Consider the following 27,465-nt stretch of genomic DNA (forward strand, 5'->3'; position numbering starts at 1 on the left):
TTGGACATTGGCCTAGGCAAAATATCTATGATTAAGACCTCAAAAGCAATTGTAAACAAACAAACAAAAACCACCATGAACAATAACAAAAAAACCCCAAAATAGAAAAATATAACCCAATTAAACTAAAGAGTTTCTGAGAAGCAAAATAAACTATTGATACAGTAAACAGACAACCTGCAAAATGGAAGAAAATATTTGCAAACTATACATACACTGAAGCACTAATATCCAGAACCTGCATTCTTGGCCACTATACTAGATTGCCTTAGGAAGATTAGCGATACCCACTCTTAACTCTGGGGCAGGCTGGCCCATCTCTCTTTCATTACATACTAGGTGCCAAAGTACTGGATATTTATAAATTTGGCTGGAACATAGTTTCTCAGGGGGACCATGGTGAGTGCTTCTTGGCAAGGCTCTAGAAATACCAAGTTTTAAATTTTTCTTAGAAGAGGCCATCTGCTTTGCAATCTATCAGGTTGCGCTGGAATTAGTAATGGTTTGGCTTCAAGATACAGACATTAAGAGGATGGATACTCCATTTACTGTGAGGTGATTATTATACATTGCATGCCTGTGTCAAAAAATATCTCGTACCATATTAATATATACACCTATGTACCCGCAGAAATAAAAAGTAAAAAATTAAGCAAAGTAAAACAATCAAACAAAAAGAAACAGATATTAATTCACACCACCTCAAGTAATGATGAGCCTAAATTCAAGGGACTCAATTACCAGGAACAGAGCTGAACCTAGACTAGGAACTGGAAAATCAGAAACAACTTCGGCTTCTCTCAGTCTCCATGGACCCTTGTCTCTTCTTGTAACATCAAGTTACTGGTTCTCATGCTTCTTTCCCTAAACCTATTATCTCTGCTTCTCTCAGTATATTCATGGATAAAAATGACTTCCAGCTTTAAATTTATAGGGATGACAGTCTCTACCTCCCTAACCTCTGCACTTCTTAGAACAAATTCTAAAGAAAAGAAGCCTATTGGTTCACCTTGAATCACGTATACAGCTCTCATCTCAGCAGTGATACAAGCAAGACCACACAGAATCACCATTTCAGAAGGCGATGAGGGTGAAGGTAGATTTGCTTAGAAGGAAGTGTGGGCAAGAAGGGAAAGATGGTGTTTGTTAGTTTAGTCTTAAATATTTCACTCTTTTTGCTTTGTAGGTGGGAGCATGTTGTTGGATGTGGTGATGTGGCCACATCTCTTCTTTATCTGTATTGTTCCTCATGCAAAGCTCCCACTTATGGTTCTAAAGAGTTCCAAGTCTGACTTCTGACACAAACTGTAGTATGTCATTTGACATAGCTGCCCTCTCCTATCTCTATAGTCACTGATTTAATTCTATCCCTTGTTTCTAACTGTATTACCATGAGAGCTCCATGACTGATCTCCTTGCCTTCAATTTCTCTTTACTCTAGTTCTTTCTGTTCTTCCTTCATATTGCTACCAAAGTGATATTTCCAGGACACCAATCAAACTATGTCATTTTTTTCATTTTAAAAATAGTTTTTACAGAGGTCTAAGAGAATGTGGCAAAAGAGGCCAAGAGGCAATTACATGTGATTATTAAGCATTGCATGCCTGTATCCAAGTACCTCATGTACCCCATATATATACCTATGTGTCCACAAAAATAAAAAGTAAACAATTAAACATAACTATTTATTCTCCTCTGCACTTTCCTAATGAGGCTACTTGCATTCCTTTTTGGGCATATTCTCTTACTACTCTGTACATATAAACAATGTGCACTTTTTCTTTTTTTGACTTGGGGTCTTGCTATGTCATCCAGACTGGAGTACAGTGACATGATCATGGCTCAGTGCAGCATTGACCTCCCGGTGTCAAGCAGTCCTCCCACCCCAGCCTCTCACATAGCTGAGATTACAGGTGCACACCACCATGCCTGGCTATTATTTTTTTGTAGAGACAGGATCTCGCTATGTTGATCAGGCTGGTCTTAAACTCCTGGCCTCAAGTGATCCTCCCGCCTCAGCCTCACAGAGTACTGGGATTAAAGGTGTGAGCCACTGCACCCCACCCACATATGAACTTTTAAACAGCAAAATTTCCCCCTTGTCTTCCTCTTCATCTGGACAACTGCTACTTAATCTCAAAATCTAATTTTTATTTGATTTTCTTAGAAAAAAATCCTTGCTAGTTTCTCCTTAATATTAATACCCCTCACCTTTGCCCCACCCTATCCTAAGTTCGGTCTAGAAAATTTTGATAAAGATGCTCCCACCCACACTGAATGGGATTTTCCATCTTGCTATGCCAGTGACAGCTTTGAACAATTAAAAAAAATCTTCCTCTATTGGATGACCTAATGAATGTGTCACTGTTAATAGATACATTTGAAATGACCTTGGCATTATCTAGTTCAACTCTCTCAGTTTATAAGTTAGAAGGCCCAGAAAAGTTATACATTATTATGGCTACACAGAGAGCAATACCAGAACCAGAACTACTTTTTTTTTTCTTCCTAGCTCATCGTCATTTTCTTTCTCTCTCTCTTTCTTTCTTTCTTTCTTTCTTTCTTTCTTTCTTTCTTTCTTTCTTTCTTTCTTTCTTTCTCTCTCTTTCTTTCTTTCTCTCTTTCCTTCTTTCTTTTTCTTTTTTTTTTTTTTTTTTTTGCTACAGAGTCTTGCTCTGTCACCCAGGCTGGAGTGCAGTGGCTCCCTGTCGGCTCACTGCAACTTCCACCTCCTGGGTTCAGGTGATTCTCATGCCTCAGCCTCCTGAGTAGCTGGGATTACAGGCGCCTGCCACCACGCTCAGCTAATTTTTTGTATTTTTTTGTATTTTTTTAAATTTTTAGTAGAGATGGGGTTCCACCAAGTTGTCCAGGCTGGTCTTGAACTCCTGATCTCAAGTGATTGGCCTGCCTCAGCCTCCTAAAGTGTTGGGATTACAGGCGTGAGACACTGTACCTGGCCCTCATCATCATTTTCACTACAACAATGCTGGCTCAAATGCCTCTTTTCCTGTAAACTCTTCACTAGTCTCCACTCCACCAACCAGCCTCTGTCAGTGTTACTGTAGCTCTTCTTCTTATTATTGGCACTGGCATTGGACTTCAGAATGGGGAGGCTAGTGCTCTGGTTGAAACTTCTCTATGAGACTTCAAGCTTTAATGACAGACATCCTGTACTCAGTATCTTCTTATTTCCTTCAATGTCTAGCACAGTGACAAGTATATGGCAGGTCACCATAAAACTTGGCTGAAAAGTCAAAGATCATTGACAATTGGGAGTATGTGTTGGTGTTAAACACATCTGTAGACATGTAATAAATCAATGTGTATGCATGTGCGTGATCAGTGCAATTTCAATGACCTCCCTTGATTTGGAATTCAAGTGCCATGTGTTCTTTAGGCAGGCACTACTATCAATCCCCAAAACTCTGATTTTTGGAATCTTTGGAAAGCTAGCACTATTTATTATTGTTAGTAACATTCTAATATATTTTTACTATTATGGTCTTTTGACATTTATAGGGTACTTTTTATAACATACCTGTATTATCTTGCTTATCTTTGATTCAGTCAACCACAGACTTAGTTTGGGAAAACCCCATTTCTAATATAAATCCTAGCACTAAATTATTGTATAGAGTACCATTAAGAATTAATTTGTCCGTATTTTCATTGTTTTCACAATGAAAGAAATGCTGGGAATGCTAAGCAAATATTTAGTTTTTATTTTACTGGTGAGTGGTTTAAAATGATTTGGTTTTGTTAATGTCAGAATTCAATAGCACATCTATTAAAGGTGAATTTGGAGCTTCGGAAGTCGAGGAAAAAAAAGCCCCACAAATTATGACAAAAAAACTTGAAAAAATTATTTTCTTAATCATTTATAGATACTTCTTCATGCATTCCTTCCTTCTTTTAAAAGACGAAATTCAGTAAGAGAACACATCCAACAGCTAAATAATCCAGTGTGTGCACCTTCAGGGCCTTGTGCATGTAATAGAACATCTTGCCACGGTAAAGTGGCTCCTTCAGAACATACTGCAAAAACATTAAGCCTTTTTATTGCATTACGTAGATCCAGATTGTGTAGAAAGCTCAGCTTTAAAGTAGTTCTCTCCTTAAATCCCATTTTCCTCTCTTGGTAGTAGAAATTGTTTTCATAACCCTGGTTAAAATATCTGATATTCAGTGGGAAATTCTCCCCTCGTTTATGGTTTCTTGTCATCAAGATTGGCTCTGGTGAGGCCTGCATGTGTCTCTTTCAGCTTTAGGGCATTGGAAAGTTCTTAACCATACCTGAGCAAAACAGGCCAGAAATGTTCCAGGTCTGAACAATGACCCTTGTCCTGCCCTCAGTCACCAAGACATACCCCACTCAGCCGGCCTTAGGGGGATGGGATTTCAAAGCTGCCATGGCCATGATAGAAAACAGGACCCCACATACCATGATTTGTGATCATTTTCTTCTCTACAAATGCCGGTTGACTCATCCATTTTTTTCCCAGTGACTTTAGAGTCACACAAAGCTTCCCAAATTCAGTCACTCTAGAATATTAATAGCTAATATTTATTGAGTGCTGACTATGTACTAGGCACTGTGTCCAACATTTTACATAGATTATCATCTTTGATCTTCACAACAAACCTTTTTTTAAGTAAGAGCTTTAATGAGGTATAATTACATATCACAAGATTCACCATTTTAAAATGTAGAATTCAATGGTTTTTATTTACAGAATTCTGCAACCATCATCACCATGTAATTTTATTTTTTTAGTTTAATGATTATCTTGTTCTATTACTTAAATTGCAATATGCAAGTTGTAGCTTTTCCTTTTTAAAATTAATTAATTAATTAGTTTTCTATTGCTATTTAATAGCTGTACATATTTTTGTGGTACATGTGATAATTTGATACAGTCATATAATCAAATTAGGGTAATTGGGATATCCATCACACTAAATATTTAGCTTTTCTTTGTGCTAGAAACATTTAAATTTTTCTCTTCTAGCTATTTTGAAATGTATAATAGATTAGTGTTAACTACAGTCACCTTACTGATCTGTTGAACACCAAGTCTTATTTCTTCTATCTAACTGTGTATTTGTACCCAATTAATCAATCTCTCATCTCCCACCCTTCCTGGCTTCTGGTAGCCACCAATCTACTTTCTATCTTCATGAGAATCTAAGATTCACCTTTTCAGTTCCCGCATGAGTGATTATATGCAATATTTGATTAAACGTGACTTTTTTTTTCTGTGCTTGGCTTATTTCACTTAATATAATGGTCTCAAGTTTTGTTGTGAGTTATTTGAGAAATCTCCAAACTGCTTTCCACAGAGGCTGAACTAATTTACATTCCCACCAACAGTGTATAAGCCTTCCCTTTTCTCTACAGCCTTGCCAGCATCTGTTGCTTTTTGACTTTTTGATAGTAGCCATTCAGATGGTTGTTAGATGGTATCTCATTGTGGTTTTGATTTGTATTTCTCTGATGATTAACAGCATGATACTTATACATAAACAGACACATAGACCAATGAAACCCATTAGAAAGCTCAGAAATAAAGCTACACACCTACAGTCATCTGATCTTCAACAAGGCTGAAAAACATAAGCAACAAAGGACTCCCTATTCAACAAATGGTGCTTGGATAACTGGAAAGCCATGTGCAGAAGAATGAAACTAGACCCTTAGCTTTCACCACATACAAAAATTAACTCAAGATGAATTAAAGATTTAAACGTAAGACTCAAACTATAAAAATTTTAAAGGAAAACCTAGGAAATACCCTTCCCAACGTTGGCCTTGGCAAAGAATTTATGACCAAGTCCCAAAAAGCAATTGCAACAAAGCCAAAAATTAATAAGTGGGACCTAATTAAACTAAAGAGCTTATGCACAGCAAAATAAACCATCAATAGAGTAAACAGACAACCTACAGAATGGGAGAAAATATTCACAAACTATCCATCTGAGAAGAATCTAATATCCAAAATATATAAGGAACTTAAATGAGCAAGCAAAAAACAAATAACCCCAGTAAGAAGTGGGCAAAGGCATAGAGACTTCCAAAAGAAGACATATAAGCAGCCAACAAAAATGTGAAAAAAATGCTCATCTATGTCTTTTAATTGGAGAATGTAGTTCATTTACATTCAGTGTCGTTATTGATAAGCAAGGAGTTAGTACTGCCATTTTTTTTTCTGGTTTTCTGGTTGTTTTATAACTCCTTTCTTCTTTTCTTTCTTTCTTATTGTCATCCCTGTGGCTATGTAATTTTCTTAGTTGTAGTATGTCTTAATTTGTTGCTTTTTATTTTTAGTGTATCCATTACAGGTTTTGCATTGTAGTTACCATAGGGTTACATAAAACGTCTTATAAATATAATAAATTATTTAAAGAGATAACAACTTAGATTACAAAAAATGAGTAAAGACAAACAAACAAAAAAGTAAAAAACCAAACCAAACAAAACAAAACAATCATACACTTTAACTCCATCTCCTGCACATTTTGACTTGTGGTTGTCTCAATGTACATAATTTTAGATTGCCTATCTCTAAACAGGTTGCAGTCTGGTGACAATCTCAGTGTTGTATATATACATATTTTGGTTTTCTGTGTTAGGGAATGAATCCAGCTGTGTCTACATTGCCATTTTGGAACCATAAATCTCCTAATTTAGAATGCTTTCATCACCCCTAAAAGAAACCCCAAGCCCATTACTTGTCACTCCCATTCTCCTTTTCCCCCAGCTGTGACAACCATTAACCTTTCTGTTCCTATACATTTTTTCATTCTGGCCATTTTATATAAAAAGAATCATATAATATATGACTTTTTGTGACTGGCTTCTCTCACTTAACATAGTGTTTTCAAGGTTTTTTTTTTAATGTTGTAACATGAATCATACTTATTTTTCATCTGGCACCTCAGTAGTTTCTCAGAAAGCGCAATCCCATAGTCTAACGTACAGTATTACATCCAAGTTTAAGAGCAGAGAGCAATTCAATGAAGGCAGGTAGTCAACTAAGAGAGAGATACAAGGCAGTCAATAAAATCTGAGAAACCACACAAAGTTTGTGTCTAAACCATAGAGAGATTAAAGCTGCTTAATTAAAAGCTTATTTTTTTAACTGAAGATGTATTACATGTTCAGTATGAAAAATATAGAATATATAAGGAAGCAAAAAGAAGAACATTTAAATGACCTGTAATCTTTTCTCTTGTAACTCATTTCGCCTTTTTGTTTACAGTTTATGGTAGTCCTCCATTATCCACAATTTTGCTTTCTAAGGTTTCAGTTACCTCTGGTCAACTGTGGCTTGAAAATAGGTGAGTACAGTGAGAGAGAGAGAGAGGGAGAGAGAGAACCTTCACATAACTCTTATTACAGTATATTTTATTGTGCCTAATTTATAAATTAAACTTTATAATGTGTAGGTATGTATAGAAAAAAACATAGTATATATATAGGATTTGCTACTATTTAAGGTTTTGGACATTCATTGGGGGTCTTGCAGCATATTCCTAGTGGATAAGGGGGGACAACTGTATTTTCTTCTACATGTGTACATGTATCTTTTTACAGTATATACACATTTATTATTTATAATGGCATTATGCTATACCCAATTTTAATTGTTTCCCTTTTTTTTACTAATTATATCATAAAGTTCTTAATTTTATTCAGTATTATTTTACCACCTAATTTTTACTAGTAAGATGGTACTATAAGAATGTGCCATATTTTTTGATAAATCTTCCATTTTATGGTACATATATAGTAGTGTGGTGAACATTCTCATTCCTTTATTTATAAAGGCTTCAGTAATCTAGGTTTTCAGCTGAATTTCCTGGAAGTGGGTTCGTGCTATATAGTATGACAACTTTCAATTCTTTTAATCCATGTTGCCAGATTATATTCTAGAAAAACGTTGCTAATTAATGCTCCAAATAACAATTAATAAGAAGGCCTATTTTTATGCACCAATCCTAAATATTATTATTAGAAAGTCTTTTCTAAGTTGGTTGATGAAAAACAGTATTTTACTGTAATTTTAAAGTTGCATTTATTTATTACTAGTGAGGATGAGTATTTTATATACATTTCTAGACAATTTGTTATTCTTGTGTGAATTGCCTGTTTGAGTTCCTCATAATAATTTTAATGTATGAAGATTATCGGTGCTTTGAGGGCAGAAAGACATCTCATTTTTGCTGGAGCCCATTTTCATCAGTGTTGCACCCTGGATCTAGCCCATGCTGGGACCTAGAAGTATTTTTAGAGTGAATGAATGAATGATAATCCACTATTATATTTTTACTGGTTATTAATAGAAGGGAATCAAATTAATTTTACATACATCTATTTAGTGAGCAATGAATGCCATTTTCTCCACAAAAAAAGTTTTTCTCTGAAGAAAATTTAACTTCTTTTCCACAATAACACCATTTATAGCTTGAATGGATAAATACAAGATTGGACAGATTTGGCTATTTTCATGTTTTTTTTTCTTTTTCCTCAGCAACTGTCAGATTTTTCTATTCTTGCTAGCTATTTTGGAATACTAAGACGCAAATAGGGATTTGTTATCTCATTTCATTATAGAAAATGAAAGCACCAAAATAAAACATTTCAAATACTCATCATTTCTGGAATATTCTACAAATTTGTGCTTTCTCTGGATTGCATTCCACAACTAAGACAATACTCAAACTTTTTTGAGCTTAATTGTACTTAAACTGACCTGCTTTTTTTTTTCCAGAATAATTTCGTTTTCAGCAGAACTTGTATTTTCATTGAATCTAGGGATACAAAAGTGACATATTATAGATGTAGAGTCTTTCCCACCGTTGCACTTGCATATATATGAGTAGGTGTATGTATACACACAAACATACACATATTTCTTTAGGGCAAATTATTTTTCTTGTTAACTTTTCTCAAAAATCCTGTTACGAGAGAAAGTAGAGGCCACAATTTTTTGAGGCAGCTCCTGGTGTCATGCATACAAACATACTCTCTGATCTGCATTGTATAAAAAACCCTTGTTTAGCCTGCATCCCACTTTAGTTTCTACTCCAACTCCGCTCCTTTTAAAAGAAAACTGATCTCCATTTATCACCCTTACTTCCCATTTTCTCCCCAAACTATTCCAAGTGGGCTTTGGTTTTGGCATTGCTGCAGAAGCAGTTTTTCTAGATCTCCTACTTCTTCCTTTCCGGAGCAAGCGTAGAGCTAGTAACACTTTTCCAGTGTTCCACAACCTCTCCTGGGACTCTCTAGGGCTGGGAGCAGGCCGAATTAGCAGGCTGCATCACACTGGTCAGGCACATTTGAACCCACTCACCAAAAATTCATCACCAGCTTGGCCAACATGGTGAAACCCCGTCTCTACTAAAAACACAAAAATTATCTGGGCATGGTGGCACGTGCCTGTTATCCCAGCTACTCAGGAGGTGGAGGCAGGAGAATCGCTTGAAACCATCCGGGAGGCGGAGGTTGCAGTGAGCCGAGATCGCGCCACTGCAGTCCAGCCTGGGCAACAGAGCAAGACTCTGTTTCAAAAAAAAAAACCCCAACAACCACAACAACAACAACAAAATCATGATGTAGACATAGCTGTGGACTCTTGATTTCCATAGTGGAATTTGAGAAAGTGCACCTGGTATTTAGTGAGCAGGGGCCAGGGATGCTAAACCATTTGCAATATATAGGACAGCTTCACCAAAATAATAGATGAAAAAGAGTTATCCTGCACTGTTATCAGTTACACCCTCCTTGAAAAACAATTATCTATAGAAAGAAACTAATTCCCTAAGAACAAAAGTTGAGATTGCAGAAATCAGAAGACTGGACAGAGCTAAAGGGGAAAAGCAGATATTACGACCAGGAAAGACAACTGGGAAAATAATATATACCCAAATCGAACTCTACTTAACAAAGGAATTAGAAAAGGAGAAGATGCTTTGTTGTTATTAGATCAGAAACTGTGGCAGAGGTCCAAAGAAATCTTGGGTAGAAAGAGAGGGGAAGATATGAGAGAGCAGACTGAATTGTCTGTAGACTCTGCTGAGAAGCAGGATCCAAAAAAACTGTTGAGAGGTAGCTCTTAAAGCCGAATGTGAAAAATTCATAATATAGACAATTGGGAACCCACTATCTTAAGGACTGAGACTGCTATTTTGAGTAGTTACAAAGATTCTGGACAGATTATAGAGAAGAGTAGGAAGATCAGTAGAAAATACTGGAAGAATTACAAGGGAAGTATCAATATGACAGTTTTGGGTGAACTTCATGCTGGATAAATAAATGGAATAGACTTCTAAGGGAAGACATAGCAATAATGAGGCATATTATGGGGAACCAGGCAGGAATAGAAGAGAATGAGTCCAGTTTGATGGGGGACAATCACTTGAGTGGGGTTGTTCTACTCAGAGAGGAGAATGTGAACAAACTATTTGAACCCTGCATTCAGATTGGCTCTCTGAAATCTAAAGCTATAGCCATGACCAGAGTCTATGCAAAATAACAAATCCAGAATTAACCTGAAGCCATGTGTTGGGAGTAATTCTTATGAGATTATGGATATCTGCTTCATGGGTCCAAGAGCCTACTCCCTCCACAGCACCACCCTTGGCCTTGAATGATGAACAAAATAAATAGAATTTTAGGCAGCTTATCCACATTGTCTCCTATGCCTGGCACACACATTTAAAGCTAGAAGCTTGCATACACTAAAGCTCCCAAAGAACTTAGCATCAGTTTATAATCCTGGACTGCAAGCCTGACTTCAAAACACAGAAGAACTAAAAAATAAGTTTAAAGCCCTAACATCTAGAAGGCCTGTATAAAACGAGGCTATTGTGGCCAACTTCCGTACTTTGAATTTGCCCCCTCTCCCCACCTTCCTCTCCCCGGCACATAGGAGTCCTTGTCTGTGTAACAGCTTCTTACCTCTGCATAGTGCTAGCATAAGCAGACGTGAAATGAACAAGGTCAAAATCCCAAATGACCTACAGTTTAAGGTCATTCACTCAGACCACAGCAGGTAAAAACCAAACTCACATGGCATAAAACAGATCACTGCCAGTCTCTAAGTTTAAAACCAAAACCAAATTATACCACAAAATCTTAAATTCCTCACATGGCCTAAACTTTTTCATGGGCAATTTACTCCCCAAATTTTATTTATCTTTGCAATGTTCCTAACTGATGCACCAGACATCTAGTATATACACATGGTCCCAGGTATGTATTTCCCTGCTTTAGTTTCCTTGGGTATCTGGTTTTCATCTATTCTTTTAAACATGGCTCTTCTGATCTCCATCTCAGGAATTATTTTTGATTCTTGAAAAAAAGAGTTGAAACATTGGGCTATTTTGACAACTTACATAGGATCCTCAAATTCTGGAACCACCATTGTTACAGTACTTTTCTAAATAAAGCCATAAATAATTAAAGCCAAATATTAAGTATATAATTTGAAAGAAAATCATATAGAAAGAATACCTGTAATTCTATCATACGGAGATAATAATCAATAACCATTTATTTTCTTTAGAGATGTATAGACACATTGTGTATATGTCTGTATGTATATACATATATTTTATAAAACTATAATAGTTGACAATAGCATGTATTGACATTTTCTAGTTTTAAAATAAGAATATATTATTATGGTGTAAAGTTTGTTAACAACCAGATGTTATTTATATGATATTTTCCCTTATTTGATATTTAGGTTGTTTCCCTTTTTAAAACAATTATTATAAACAACTCTTTAACATTATTTTCAATTCAAGGGGACAGTTAGTTCCACCTGTAGATATTTATTTTTCTACCCCTAAATTGTTAATTGTATTGTATTGAATAACCAATCCATCATCTATGCACTGATTTGAAATATCTTTATCATGTACTAAATTCATATTTGTGTCTTGAATTTTTATCAGATTAGTGTTGCAATAAATCCATAGTCACTGACGTCAGCCAAGTCCTTATTACTTATTTGTATATCTTCATGCTTGGCTTCCACTTTTATTCTCCTCAGGTATTAGTTTGGAACTTCACTACAGTCAATGCTTGCTTTTAATCTTTGTGCTAGTCCCTTAACTTCATCATCAATAAGATAAAAGCCACAAGTGTGATCTCTGCAACACCTTTGTATTCATTTCCTAAGGCTGCTATAACCAAGTACCACAACCTTGGTGGCTATGACAACAGAAATTTATGCTATCACAGTTCTAGGGGTTAGAAGCTTGAAATCAAGGTATGAGCAGGGCCATGCTCCTTCTAAAACTTGTAGAGGAGAATTCTGTCTTGCCTCTTCCTAGCTTCTGGAAGCTCTTGGCAATCCATGGTCATTCTTTAGCTTGCAAATGCAGCATTCCAATCTCTGCCTCAGTTGTAATGGCCATCATCCCTCATGTGTCTTCACATTGTCTTCCTTCTGTGTGTGTGTGTGTGTCCAAATTTCCCTCTTTTATAAAGATTGCAGTTGTATGGGATTAGGGCCCCACCATACTCCAGCATATCATCTCCACTAATTACGTCTGAAACAGCCTCGTTTCTGAATAGGTCACATTCTGAGGGAGTGGGGTTAGGACTTGAATATATATTTTGGGGGAACACAATTCAACCCATAGAAATCTCTCTTCCAACCACACACTACCCACATCCGTTCTCATTTCACTCTCCTTCTCTTGTGTTGAAGGATGATGGCTTCTTTCTGTTCAGGTTAATTTCATGTTTTTGTTCTTTATTCCAACGCCTTCTATGTGTTCGGAGACTTTGCTCTATCAACCAACCACTCTTTTTGGTATTTTAATCTTCTGCCTTTCCATTAAAAACTCCCCTGCATTCCGACAACACGTCCCTCTCATGTCCCTTTCTTACTCCTCTCCTATTCAAGATACCAAAGTTATCCCTTCCTTGAACTTGAACCCCTGTTTAGTCATAATTACATCTTTCTCTTATTCTTTATATACTAGGTCTCTTCACTTCTATCAAGGGCATTAACTGCTTAGGATTTTCATAAAGAATTGCCATTGTTGTCCTTTGACATGAATCATTGCGTGTAGAGGACAATTAAAGAAAATCAAGACTGAGTTAAGATGTAAATATTGATTCATTTTGATTTGATTTTTCTATATGGTGAGACATAGAGTCTAGTTTTATTCTTCTGCGTATGGTTATCCAGTTTTCTCAGCATCATTTATAGAAGAGGCTACTCTCTCCTTATTGTATTTTCTTGGTATTTTCATCCAAAATGGGTTGGCTGTAAGTGTGTGGATTGATATTTGAGCTCTCTATTCTGTTCCATTGTTTTTATGCAGTACCAGCTGATTTGTTGTCAGGTAGTGTGATGCTTCCAGTTTTGTTCTTTTCGTTCAAGATTTCTTTGCCTATTTGGGGTCTTTTGTGGTTTCATATTAATTTTAGTACTTTTTTTTCTATTTCTGTGAGGAATGTTATTGGTATTTTCATAGGGATTGCACTGAATCTGTAAATCACTTTGGGTAGTATGGTCATTTTAACAATATTGATTCTTCCAACTCATGGGCATAGACTATATTTTTATTTAAAAATAGAGCTACTACTAGACAAAAAAGCTATGAAGCTACTAGAAGAAAACACTGGAGAAATGCTCCAGAACATTGATCTGGGCAAAGATACTTTGAGTAAGCCTCAAAAGCACACAAAATAAAATCAAAACTAGATAAATGGGATTACATAAAGCTCAAAAGCTTCTGCACAACAAAGAAAACAATCAAAAATTGAAGAGATAACCTACATAATGAGAGAAAATATTTGCAAACTACCCATTTGACAAGAAATTAATAACCAGAATATATAAGAAGCTCAAACAACTCAATAGTAAAAACCCAAATAATTGAATAAAAAATGTGCAAAAGATCTGAACAGACATTTCTCAAAAGAAGACATACAAATGGCTAACAGATATATGAAAAAATGGTCACCACCACTAATTATCAGAGAATTGCAAATCAAAACCACAATGAGATATCATCTCACTCCAGTTAGAATGGCTTTTACAAAAAAGACAGAGAATAGCAGATGCTGGTGAGAATGTAGACAAAGGGGAACCCTTGTACACCATTAGTGGGAATGTTAATTAGTACCTTCTTTTTTCAAAAAGACACCTGCACTTGTATGTTTCTTGCAGCACTATTCACAATAGCAAAGTCATGGAATCAACCCAAATGTCCATCAGTGGTAGACTGGATAAAGAAAATGTGGTATGTATACACCATGGAATATTACACAGCCCCCAAAATGAAATTATGTTCTTTGTAGCAACACAGATGCAGCTGGAGGCCATCATCTTTTAAAAACATAACTAGTGAGATGGCTGCTGATGCTGCGAAAGTGCTCCTGTGATTATCATCCTGATTACAACAGGAATATTTTGGTTGAGAACAGTAAGGGTTGAAACTCAACCACAATTGCCCCAATTATGAAATCCTACAGTCTGGAATGCATGTACAGGAAACTAACGAATATAGATGAAGAAGAATACAAAGAATCTGAATGAACTGTCCCTCCTGAAAGCTCCATAAAGCAGTCTGCACCAACAGACAAATGAACAAGGAGTAAAAAGCAAGAACCTCAGGATACTCAAACCAAAATCAACCACTCTTGCAAAATCAACACAAAACCAAGACAAGCATCTGAAGATATTTAGAAACAGTTTTACAGCATGGAACATCCACAAGTAGTGTATAAGCTTTACTGTCTTTTGGAATTCTATAGGAATGTCAACAGAAAAATCCTGATAGAAACAAGGTTCTATAGGAAAACTGCTAAGAAGAAGTGGCCAATTATTTTTTCTACCATGTTGAGTGAGGTTTTGCATTTCTCATTCCCAATGATCTAATTCTGCATCTTTTCTTTCTACTTCTTCCTGGTGTTTAAGAAGTTCAGCTTGGGCCAACGCATGTTTTTTTGCAATCGGTGTATAAACTGGATGTTTCTCTGTTGGTTTCATTATTGCTGGTTGTGTATTGGGTATGTTAGGCATCCTCACACTGCCTGGTGGAGGCTTGAAGGGATTGTTGAGATCCAGTCCAAAAGAAAGGAAATCAATATATCAAAGAGATGTCTGCACCCCCATGTTTACTACAGCACTATTCACAATACCCAAAATATAGAATCAACCTAAGTGCCAATCAATGGATAAATGAATAAGTAAAATGTGGTATATAAACAATATTAACCAGCCATACAAAGAATAAAATCCTGTTATTTGCAGCAACATGAATGGAAGTGGAGGGCATTATGTTACGTGAAATACACCAAGCACAGAAAGACAAATATAGCATGTTCTCACTCATATGTGTGAGCTAAAAAGGTGGAGCTTATGAAGATAGATAGATTTCCAGAGGCCAGGAAGGGTGGCAAAGGAGGGAATAAAGAGAGATTATTAATGAGTACAATTATACAATTACTAATAGATAGAAGAAATAAGACCTGGTGTTTGATAGATCAGAAGGGTGACTATAGTTAACATTAGTCTATTAAACATTTCAAAATAGCTAGAAGAGAATAATTTGAATGCTGCTAGCATAAAGAAAAGCTAAACATTTAATGTGACGGATCTCCTGATTACCCTGATTTGACTATATGAATGTATCAGATTATCACATGCACCCTGAAAATATGTATATCAATTATGTCCCAATAAAAACTAATTTTTAAAAATATGTAAATGTTGGATAGCTGGCTCAAACCCTTCCTGAGTATCCAGTTTTTTCCCCATGAACCTGACAGTGTTAGGTTAATATTCATGAATCAGGAGAATCATGATGGTGTGCCTTGGATGCTTGGAACGTCCTTAAATTGTGGTGACAGAGAATTTTAGATACATTACGTTATAAATAATTGTTTTGTTACACTAACCTTAAGCTAACAGATTTGAGAACTGGATTAAGTTATCTTTCTATCCCCAGGACCTAGCAAAGTTTGGAACCTATTAGGTGACCAATAAATATTTTTTGATGAACGGGATCATGGATAAGCAAATGATGTCTATTCTGAGATAGCTGGTGTTACAAGATGATTTGTCCATATAAAGATCTGTTTTACACACTGATTTCATTAATGCAGTACTTTAACCAGGAAACAGGCCATTCAAGGTAAAAGTTATATAAAACAAAACAAAATGGAATTTTCCAAACAGATATTCTGTGAAGCATTGTTCATATACTATAGGAGGTAAAAATAAATTACTTTTAAAAAAAGTGCTTGTGTGTAAATAAGTTTGGGAAGGACTGAGCTTTTTTGCCCCTTATTTATTTAGGTCTTTCACATCTTTACTATTTTATTAATATTCTTTTTAAATTGATAGATAAAATTGTGTATATTTATGGTGTACAATATATGTATGTTATGGGATGACTAAATCTAGCTAGGAAGGTTTTTCTTTCAGTGCAGAAATTCTTAGAACTCACAAATTATTTAGATTTGCATTTGGCTGCATGTGACAGAAATCTGATTGCAAAGATATAAACAAGTAGGAGTTTATTTTTCTCATGTAGAAAAATAAATGCAGACACAGGCATCCAGAGTGGAATGTCAGTTCCAGGATGCCTCCAGTGTGCAGTCTCCTTTCTGAATTCTCCTGCAGCCTCCCTGGCATAGTATGGGGCTTTCTTTCTCATGCTCATACGGTGGCTGCTGCACTTCTAGGCAGGAAACACCGGAAAGAGTCCAGGGTAGAAGGTGGAAAACAGGAAATATGTCCCTTTATTTCTGGAAAGAAATATATTTTTCTTAGTTGTCCACTTAGTTAACTTGTGCTTATGTCTCACTGCCAGGAAATAATAAGTCATGCAGCTATCACTAGCTGTAAGTGAGTCTGGAATAAGGAGTATTTTTAATAGACGCATTGCTGTCCTAAAGCAAATCAAGGATCTGTTGGTTAAGAAAGGAAAAGGGAATGGGTATTGGTCTGGCAACCAACAGTGTATAAAACTAAGGTGAATTGTGACTTCCCAAAAGCGGGAATATAGTCATATGTGTGATTTCTTCACCCTGTTTTTCAAGATTTCCTTTGAGAAGGCTTTACAGGCATTCTGGCAAGAATATAATTGACATCATGACCGGAAGGTGGCCTGTCACTGACTTTAACATTCCCAGCATATAATTCTGTCCTCTCTTAGGTAAATAATCAGAGACATTAGCTTTTTTCAGACTGCATTTCTGAAGAATATGGGCCTTACATTTCTTAGGTTACAATACTCTAGGAAGGTCTAGGTCAACTGATAAGGATGCTGCCACATCAGGGAATGATCTCAAGCAGGAACACATAAGGATCTATTTAAAGCAAACAAACAAACAAACAAACCCTAAGTAGAGCTAATCCCTGCTCTGTCTGGCTTAATTCTCATCGTGAACGAAGTAAACTGGAAAAAGTATCCACCAAGATAGTTTTTGTCTAACTGAGGTGGGATTGATGGTAGCAATGGTCTTGATTTGTTTACTTCTTCCATTAAAGACACTGAGTGTATACTAGCCTTGGCATAAATCATGTGTGGAACCAACAGTGTGCCAGTTCTGAGCCCAGGTCTTTAGAGGCCCTGTGTGTTTCTTCTTGTTGCCTCTTGCTGCTCTCTCTTTGCCATGAGAATAAGGCTGGATGAGCCTGCTGGTGAGCAGTCATGTGGAATAGAGCCAGATGGCACAGGCTTGTGAGCAAGTTCATCCAGGGTTGACTGTTTAATTGCCCTACAGCTGGCAATAGACACATAACTAAGTCTTGATGAGCTCAGCTTCGATCAACAAAATGCTTAGTCAACCTAAAGACTTGTGAGTAAGAAGAGTTTATTGCCATATGCCGGGGGGTTTTGTGTTTTCTGTCATGGTTGTTACACGGCATTACTGTGGTAACAGATAACTGATACACTAACCCAGTTGAGAAGGGGTGTTGAACAAGTTGTGAATAAATTGGAGTGTCTGGAATACCATTACTTTCCTAAAAGCCCCTGCTATTGTGTCTCTTCTCTGCATTTCTTGCCTCAACTTGTTTTGAAAATTGCATCCTAACTTGTATATGAATCTCCTGAATACTCTTTGCTCTTTATTTAGTATTAACCTTACCACATCTCTTGAATGTTGTAGGTAACATTAGTCTTTTAAAAATAATTTTTATTTTCAAAAATAAATATTTTAAAATCATATAATAAGCACTTCTGTCCTACCACACAGAATGAGTAGTTCTTAACATTTTGTTATATTTGCTTCAAGTCTCCTGTTTTATGATAGCATACTCCTACATGTAAAGTTGTGACCCTCTGATATCCCAACTCCCCAATCTCATAACCCTTCTCATTCCTGGAGTCAGCCATTTGACAGATGTAGTGTAAATCCTGCCAATGCTTTATAAAAATACGTTAACATACTATGTTTATAAATAATTATTTTAAAATGTAGGTTTTATTATTATTTGGGTATGGTGAGGCCAACAGATCAGGACCCAATTGCCATTGAAAAGATAGTTTATTACAGTTCCCAAGAGGACGGCTATACCTCACCATGCAGGGGCCACAAGGGGAAGCACCAAGTCAGTCAGAAGTCAGAGAGAGCTAGGGGAAAACCCGGGCAAAGTCTTTATTGTGGGTTCTGCAGAAAGAAACAGGTGAGGCAGGGTGAATAGGTTTAACATTGACTAATTTGAATAATTTCAGCTGGCTCAAGGGTATAGGGGTTGTCTCTAGTTGTCTGGAGGCCCTGGGGTGATTAGGGCAGGGGAATAGTGGCTCTGAGTGAAAGAGCCCTACGGGGGCCATATAAAGGAGGTGATGGTGGGGCGTCTGGGCTCCGGATTGGTTGGTTTGCATATGAAAAGTACACTCACAGGAAAGTCTTTTACTGTCTCTAGCAACTAGCTAGCCTTGGGAGGGCCAGTTTCTTCAGGGTCAGCAAAGCCCCCACCGTGTCACAGCATCAGAAATACCTTATTTATAGATATGCAATGTTGTAGTAATCCTGTTTTTTCATTTTCTATATTTCTGATGCCAAAGTGCTGATCTATTAAATCAGAATCTTTAGGTAGGGGGCTCATGAATCTTCACATTTAGTAAGTTTACTGAGTGATTCTTATGGACATAAAAGTTGAAGAACTGCTTATGCAACAGTGCTGGAAAAAAAAACCCTTTCTTGTGTATTTTTCACATTTGTTACACAGATGAGTAAAACAGTAAAACGGATGTACTTAGGTGGAAATAAAGAAAATACTTTAATTTACCTGTTCATTTATTTACTCACTTTTTTGTTCAAACGTTTATTTACTATTCATAGATGACAAAGGATAAAGTATAAAATGTAAAATGTAAAAATGCATGCCAGGCACGGTGGCTCACACCTGTAATCCCAGCACTTTGGGAGGCCGAGGCGGGTAGATCACGAGGTCAGGAGATTGAGACCATCCTGGCTAACACGGTGAAACCTCGTCTCCACTAAAAATGCAAAAAATTAGCCGGGCGTGGTGGCGGGCACCTGTAGTCCCAGCTACTCGGGAGGCTGAGGCAGGAGAATGGCGTGAACCCGGAAGGCAGAGTTTGCAGTGAGCCAAGATGGCGCCACTGCACTCCAGCCTGGGTGACAGAGCAAGACTCCTTCTCAAAAAAGAAAAAAATGCCAAAAACACAACTTGAAGAATTCATGGAATCTATTTTCAAAGACAGGATATGTTTCTCAAGTATTATTTATGCCTGTCAGATGATGACTCAATGCTCCCTGCAATCAGGAAACAAAGGAACATTGCGCTGGAAGAACTGCCCACAGGCATCCCCACCCCCAGGCTTTTTGCAGATTTCTTTTAAACAATCCCACACTAAAACAAAACTAACTTATCCTTAAACCGGTTTAGGATGGGAAATTTTGTAGCCTCCTTCAAACATTAGTTCTAGTGCGAATAATACCACTTCCTTCAATACAAGTTCCTGAGTTAAAACAGATACAGATTCTTTATCATGGAAAATGCAAGGAAGTGGGAGGTGGGGGGTGCTGTACAGCCCATCCTGCCCTGAGAAATATGAGAACTATTAAGAGGCTGATCAAGCTGGTTCACCTTGTTTTTTCTTTGGTCTCCTTCAGTGGTATGTCCACATCAGTATCATAATGTTTTATTTGGTTCCCTATAACTCCCAATCTCTGCTAAGGAAATGTTCTCGAAAACTCATTCACATCAATGGCAAATGATAGATAAATGCACAATATCTCACACTGTAGAACTGAAGTGTGGTACTTCAGATACTGTTAGTGGCAGTGAATCTGCACAGGTCTGCAATCACCTCAATTCTTGCCTCCTCAGAAGAAAGAATTTGACCGAGGGCCATCAGACAGAGTGAGAGATGGAGGCAAGTTTTAGAGCAGAAGTGAAGGTTTATTAAAAAGCTTTAGAACAGGAATGTGTGAAAGGAAAATAAATCTTGGGGCCCCCCAAATCACTAAGCTAAAGGGAAAAGTCAAGCTGGGAACTGCTTAGGGCCAACCTGCCTCCCATTCTATTCAAAGTCACCCCTCTACTCACTGAGATAAATGCATATCTGATTGCCTCCTTTGGAAAGGCTAATCAGAAACTCAAAAGAATGCAACAATTTTATCTACCTATGACCTGGAAGCCCCCTCCCGCTTCAAGTAGTCCCGCCTTTGCGTTGAGTTGTCCCGGCTTTTCTGGATAGAACCAATATTCATCTTATGTATGTGGATTGATGTCTCATGTCTCCCTAAAATGTATAAAAACCAAACTGTGCTCTGACCCCATTGGGCACATGTCATTAGGACCTCCTGAGGCTGTGTAATGGGCGCACACCCTCAACCTTGGCAAAATAAACTTTCTAAATTGACTGAGACCTGTCTCAGATACTTGGGGGTTCATAAATGAAAGGAAGTAAAGTGCACTTGGAAGAGGGCCAAGCAGGCAACTTGAAAGATCAAGTGCACAGGTTGACTTTCCCTTAGGGTTTGGCATGCTTCCGGGGTCTTGTGTTACTTCTCCCGATTCTTCCCTTGGGATGGGCTGTCCTCATGCACAGTGGCCTGCTAGTGCTTGTTGGGGTGGCATATGCACAGGCATTTACTGGAGTTGTATGCATGTTCTCTTGAGGTTTTTTTTTTTCCTCTTACCAGTCAAGTGTTCCTGTAAGGTTACATATGTCAGTTAAACTCTACCATTTTGCCTTAGTGCACATGCTTGAGCCCACTCACCCAACTCCTGAGATCTTATTGGAAAGCTGATCAATGTTTCAGGTTTTTCTTTTTTCTTTTTCTTTTCTTCTCTTTTTTTTTTTTTTTTTGAGATGGAGTTTCGCTCTTGTTGCACAGGCTACAGAGCAACGGCACAATCTTGGCTCACTGGAACCTCCACCTCCTGGGTTCAAGCGATTCTCATGCCTCAGCCTCCCAAGTAGCTGGGATTACAGGCGTGCACCACCACCACCGGCTAATTTTGTATTTTTAGTAGAGATGGTGTTTCACCATGTTGGCCGGGCTGTTCTCAAACTCCTGACCTCAGGTGATCCACCTGCCTCAGTCTCCCAAAGTGTTGGGATTACAGGCGTAAGCCACCATGCCTGGCCTCAGGTTTTTCTATTGAGGGACTGCTTTTCCCTGGCACTGGCTGAGACTAATTCTTATTTTAGAGAGACAGTTTAACAACTGCCTGACCATCACCTGATGGTGATTGACATTCCTGGTGTGGGGCAGGTGGGCCCTCTCCTGCCCTGCTCATGTTTGATTAGCAAACTACTGTGACAATATCAGAGCCGCATAAGATAGGTACTTTGGTGGATCCTCTCCTATGTTTCTGAAATTAGTTGCAAAAAAGCATTTTGTTATTCTGCTTTCTCATTAGACAGTCTTGGAGACTGTATGATATAAACTCTCAAAAGGGCCGATAGTTAAGAGCAGTCACAAAAAATGACTCTGTATTAGAGAATAGACATCACATCTGTTAGGTTTGCAAGATAGAGGACTTAGAGATCAAGAGAAATTTTACTCTCAGAGAATAACTGAGCATGCTAAAAGTTGGGAGGGGCCTTAATATACAATCATGCAAAGAAATTATCTGAGAAACGCATTGTTAGACAATTTCATCATGAACATCATAGAGCGTACTAACACAAACCTAGATTGTATAGACTGCTTCTTACTGAGGCTGTATAACATATAGCCTATTGCTGTTATGCTACAAGCCTGTATAGCATGTTACTGTACTGAATACTGTAGGCAATTGTAACACAATGGTAGGTATTTGTGTGCCTAAACACATAAACACAGAAAAGGTCCAGTTAAAAGATAGTATATTGGCCGGGCATGGTGGCCCACACCTGCTATCCCAGAACTTTGGGGAGCCAAGGTGGGAGGTTGGCTTGAGGCCAGGAGTTTGAAGCCAGCCTGGACAACATTGTGGGACTGTGTCTCTACAAAACATAATTAAAAAAAAAAAAACACTTAGCTGGGCATGGTGGCATATACCTGTAGTCTTAGCTACTTGGAAAGATAATTGTGTCACTGCACTCCAGCTTGGGCAACAGAGATAGACTGTGTCTAAACAAAAACAAACGAAACAAACAACTAAAAGGCAATATGAAAAACAAAATATGATACATCTGTATGGGGCATTTACCATGAATGGAGTTTGTGGGACTGGAAGTTGCTCTGGGTGAATCAGTGAGTGAGTGGTGAGTGAATGTGAAAGCCTAGGGCATTGCTAAACACTACTGTGGGTTTTATAAACACTGTACACTTAGGCGACACTAAATTTACAAAATTCTTTTTTAATAATACATGAACCTTTGCTTACTGTAACTTTTAAACTTTATCAACTTTTACTTTTTTAAAAACATTTTGACTCTGGTAATAACACTTAGTTTAAAACACAAACACATTATACAGCTGTACAAAAATATTTTCTGGCTTGGCAAGGTACCTCATGCCTGTAATCCCAGCACTTTGGGAGGCTGAGGTGGGCGGATCCCTGGAGGCCAGGAGTTCCATACCAGCCTGGCAAACATAGTGAAATCCTGTCTCTATTAAAAATACAAAAAATTAGCTGGGCATCGTGGCACACGCCTGTAATCCCAGCTACTCGGGAGGCTGAGGCATGAGAATCGCTTGAACCCGGTAGGTGGAGGTTGCAGTGAGCTGAGATTGCACCACTGCACTCTAGCCTGGGCAACAGAACCAGACTCTGTCTCACAAAAAAGGAAAAATTTCTTTATATCCTTATTTTTTAAGCTTTTTTTCTATTTTCAAAGGTTTTTTTGTTTACTTTTTTTGTTGTTGTTAAAAACCAAAACACAAGTACACACATCAACCTAGGAGTACACAGGGTCAGGATCATGACTATCACTATCTTTCGCCTCCATGTCTTATTCCACTGGAAGATCTTCAGGGGCAATAACATGCATGGAGCTGTCATCCCTTATAAAAAAAAGCCCTCTTCTGGAACAACTACTGACGGACCTGCCTGAGGCTCTTTTACAGTTATCTTTTTAAAAAATAAGTAGTAGGAGTACGCGCTAAAATAACGATGAAAAGTATAGTACAGTAAACACATAAACCAGTAACACAGTTGCTTATCATCATTATCAAGTATTATGTACTAACCTATATTTTTGGCTGGCAGCACAGTATATTTCTTTACACCAGCATCACCATGACGATAGAAATTTTTCAGCTCCATTATAATCTTACGGGATTACTATCATAAAAGTGGTCTGTTGTTGACCAAAATGTCATTATGGGGTGCATGACTGAACTGGCCTCATTATATAGATGAGGAAGCTGGGTTCCAGGGAGGTAAAGTGATGCGTGCTAAGTCACATAGATGACTAGGGACTATCTGTAATGTAGAAATCAGATACAGCAGCCTCTACATTACTTTGGTAACATAATTATCATGGGCTTACTAATAACCCAGAGCAAGTAAAGAGCATGCTAAATACCTTCTTGTTTCATAATCATGGCAAGAGCTCTGCAGTACAAATGCAAGATAATGTCCTCTGAGTCCAATCCTTTGTGGGAAGAGGCAGAGTATAAATAAATAAGCAAGTAAGCAAGTAACCTCCAACTTACACTCCCAACAATGAAGAGTTTTAATTTTTTTTTTAATGAGTGCATCCGTAGGGGTATGTATGTATATTAACTTATATTGTGTACTGACTAGAAAATGATCCACGATCTCTCAGAAGACCCATTCCCTTGATTAGTGGTAAGTTAGGTTAGTTAATTAAGGTTACTTTAATACTAATTAGTCAGGGCTTTAATTATGCTTTCAGAACAGGAACACAGGACTCATATGGTTCTTAGTGACCCAGTTAACTAAAGTGATAGGATTTTTGTCTTTCATCTAATAATGATTCGTGATAAGGAACAGACGGAGAAAAGCTGATCCTAATGGGATTATAGAAGAATTCTTTAACCAGAGTCAACCAGAGAGCAACAGAAGGTCTGAGATAAAAAAGCATCCTCTGTAGCTTCTGGAATAGCTCTGCAGGGAGAACAGCCAAGGGGCTGAAGCATGGCTGACTTTGTCATGAAGAGCTCCCAAAAATTGGCCCCAGACTAGGAAGTCAATGGATTGTAGAGTATAAGCAATAAACGACGGCCTTAATTGCGGAAGGGGTGTCATGACAAACAAAAAACTAAGTGGAAAAAGCCTTTTTCCAATCATGGTAGTGGGCTTCACTTACTGAGTGCCCTTTGTATGCCAGAGCATAAGACTTGCTGGAATTATGGAAATGAGTGTGTCAGGATTCCACTTCTCAAGGCAGAGATAGTCTGTGGGATGGACAGATTTGCAGACAGATAAACTATGCTGCAACATGCTAAATGTGCTATTGGCAAATCTGTCCCTCCCACCCAAACTGTAAACAGACTGGAATGCATCCAATTTTCCATCAAATTCAGCATGAAAATGTGGTTAACTTCTTGCCAGTCCCACTGCTGTCTTTTGGTAGCTGTAGCCTCTTGTATTCTGGGATAATGTAGTGAGAACAATGTCCTCTAACTTGTTTAAGAAGACTTTTTGAATGCGCTGTCCTTTAGAAATGGGAATAAGCAATGTGACAACTCAAGACTGACTCGAAGAACTAAATTTGCAGCAAGTCATTGGATCTGTACGTATCTGTGGTTTTAATGGATTATATCTATTTTCCATATTTGCATAATATTTTGCAATCCCCATCCAGTAAAGCCATTTCCCTCTACCATAGAAATGGTAGCAGGATGATCTATAAAAATATTAATTTGTATTGTAACCTTCTTTCTTTTGCATGTATTTTCCTTCCTATATACCAAGTCTTTGTGATTCCCTGTCTGGGGGTCTTTTGCACTGTGGGCCAAAAAAACCAAACTAGTTTTGTTTCTAAAAGCCCAACCTCAATATTGTACTGGATCTTCGCTGGAAGGAGCCATAATGCAGGCGAAGTTAAGGCCAAAGCTTGGAGGTTGAAACATCATTATGAAGAGGGGTGGGGGCAAAGGGGAGGCCAGCCCTGGCTTTACAGTTTCTAAAAGAATTGCACATTTTATCTGCTTGGGGTGGCCGTGGAATCTCTGATGAGACCTGTGATGCAAGTGGAAATTTTGGATACTTTGATCTTGACAAAGACATATTGGGTCCCCATTCTTAAAGAGCACCTGCTGGCTTGAACAGTGAGCATACAGGCAATGAACTTCATGAACAGGAAGCCAGAAGGCCCTTCCCAGGCACTGGGCTTGGCTCTGCGGATCTCAGAGTCTGTGTAGCAGATCTTAGAGTCTGTGTAGCAAACTCAGTGATAACAAAGATTGAATTTCTTGCCAGCTTTTTGGAATAGGAACTCAAAACACATAGAATTTGTTTTAGGAAATTATAAGTAAAGTTGACATTAATCCTGTGTTGTGGCTTGCAAATTCTTACACATTACCCCACTCATATTCCATAATAAGCAAATGCATTCTTTGCTCCTGAATCAGGGACATATGTTCTCAGCAGTCTCATTTCTGTGTTCTTAGGACCCTTGATACCTAGTGCACAAAGCTCCACTCCTTACCACTGGAAGACCCCCCTTTAGAATCTACACATCTGGCTAGAAAGAAGCTTAGACTAGTATTAGTTATAATGTGAACTCATTTCATACGTACTCAGAACATTCATGAATTCAATTCTACCTGCTAGTATTCTTTGGTACAACCACAGCTTTTATCTGGTACTCGACCACAGAAGTAGTTTGTATTAATGCTGGAGCAAAATCAGTCTTCTTTGGACTTCTTGAGAAATTTGTATCTGTATAGGGTTGATATACAAAGGATTCTGCTTTATATGGACAATTTGGAAGATTTTCAAGGATAATTTTTGATTACTAAAATTTTGCCTTACCTTTTTTTTATTCTAGAAACTAGGTTGGTACAAAAGTAATTGCAGTTTTTGCCATTACTTTTAATTGCTTATTGTCCAATTCCACATTGAAAGTAATGGCAAAAACTGCAATTAGTTTTGCAGCAACCTAATAGCTCACTAATATGATACTTCGTCATTTTACATATATCTTTCTCAAATCACACAAATATTACTCATTAAATAAATAAATTCTAGTTTTTTCAACTCTATCCTGACGATATTACCGTAATCAAAAAAGGAGATGCCACAGAAGTCTGAAAGCGAAAGGGAATGCAGATGACAGCAGCATCTTCAAGGAAAGGCATGGAGGATATTCAGGAGCTATAAAATCACAGGTTAGAGAAGTTATAGGAAGAAAAAAGATAAGTGCAGATTTGACAAGTTTTTTTCTGGCTTTAGATCTCTGTTATTTAAGCTCGGTGCCTCATACAGTTCACACCATTCTTGATAAGCATCCCCTTAAGTCTCTCTAAAAATCATTAATATTATCTTGCAAATAACACTCCGTGAGGTTGTGAAACCTTAGTTTGCTTCTCCAGATCTCCCTCACTTATTTCTGGGACTGTCTCCATTACTGATATTCTGATGGCTTCTGAACTTAACTCTGTAGCCATACCTCTCTCCCGACCTCCAGACTGTTTTTTAATCCAATTGCCTACCTGACATCTCCTCTGAATTTCTAAAAGGTCACAAAATAAATAGCCCTCTCCCTGAACCTATTCCCAGTTCTCTCCCTTTTTCAATAATTGGCCATTTCTCTAAGAGTTGCTTCAGCTAGAGACCACGCAGTGTTTTGTTTGTTCATTTGTTTTTTGTTTGTTTCTGTTTTGTTTTATTTTTTCTTTTGAGATGGAGTCTGTCACCCAAGCTGGAGTGCAATGGCACGATCTCGGCTCACTGCAACCTCCGCTTCCCAGGTTCAAGTGATTCTCCTGCCTCAGCCTCCAGAGTAGCTGGGATTACAGGTGCCAGCCACCATACCTGGCTAAGTTTTGTATTTTTAGTAGAGATGGGGTTTCACTATGTTAGCCAGGCTGGTATT

At 37.7% G+C, this 27,465-nt stretch overlaps 1 pseudogene; it reads right to left on the minus strand.

Moving 5' to 3' along the window:
- Positions 1-4,208: 4,208 nt before the first annotated feature.
- On the minus strand, positions 4,209-25,501 carry LOC100606874 (annotated as a pseudogene).
- Between the last annotated feature and the right edge of the window lie 1,964 nt (positions 25,502-27,465).

This window comes from Nomascus leucogenys, chromosome 12 (genome assembly GCF_006542625.1).
Source record: "Nomascus leucogenys isolate Asia chromosome 12, Asia_NLE_v1, whole genome shotgun sequence".
NCBI classification, from domain to species: Eukaryota; Metazoa; Chordata; class Mammalia; order Primates; family Hylobatidae; genus Nomascus; species Nomascus leucogenys.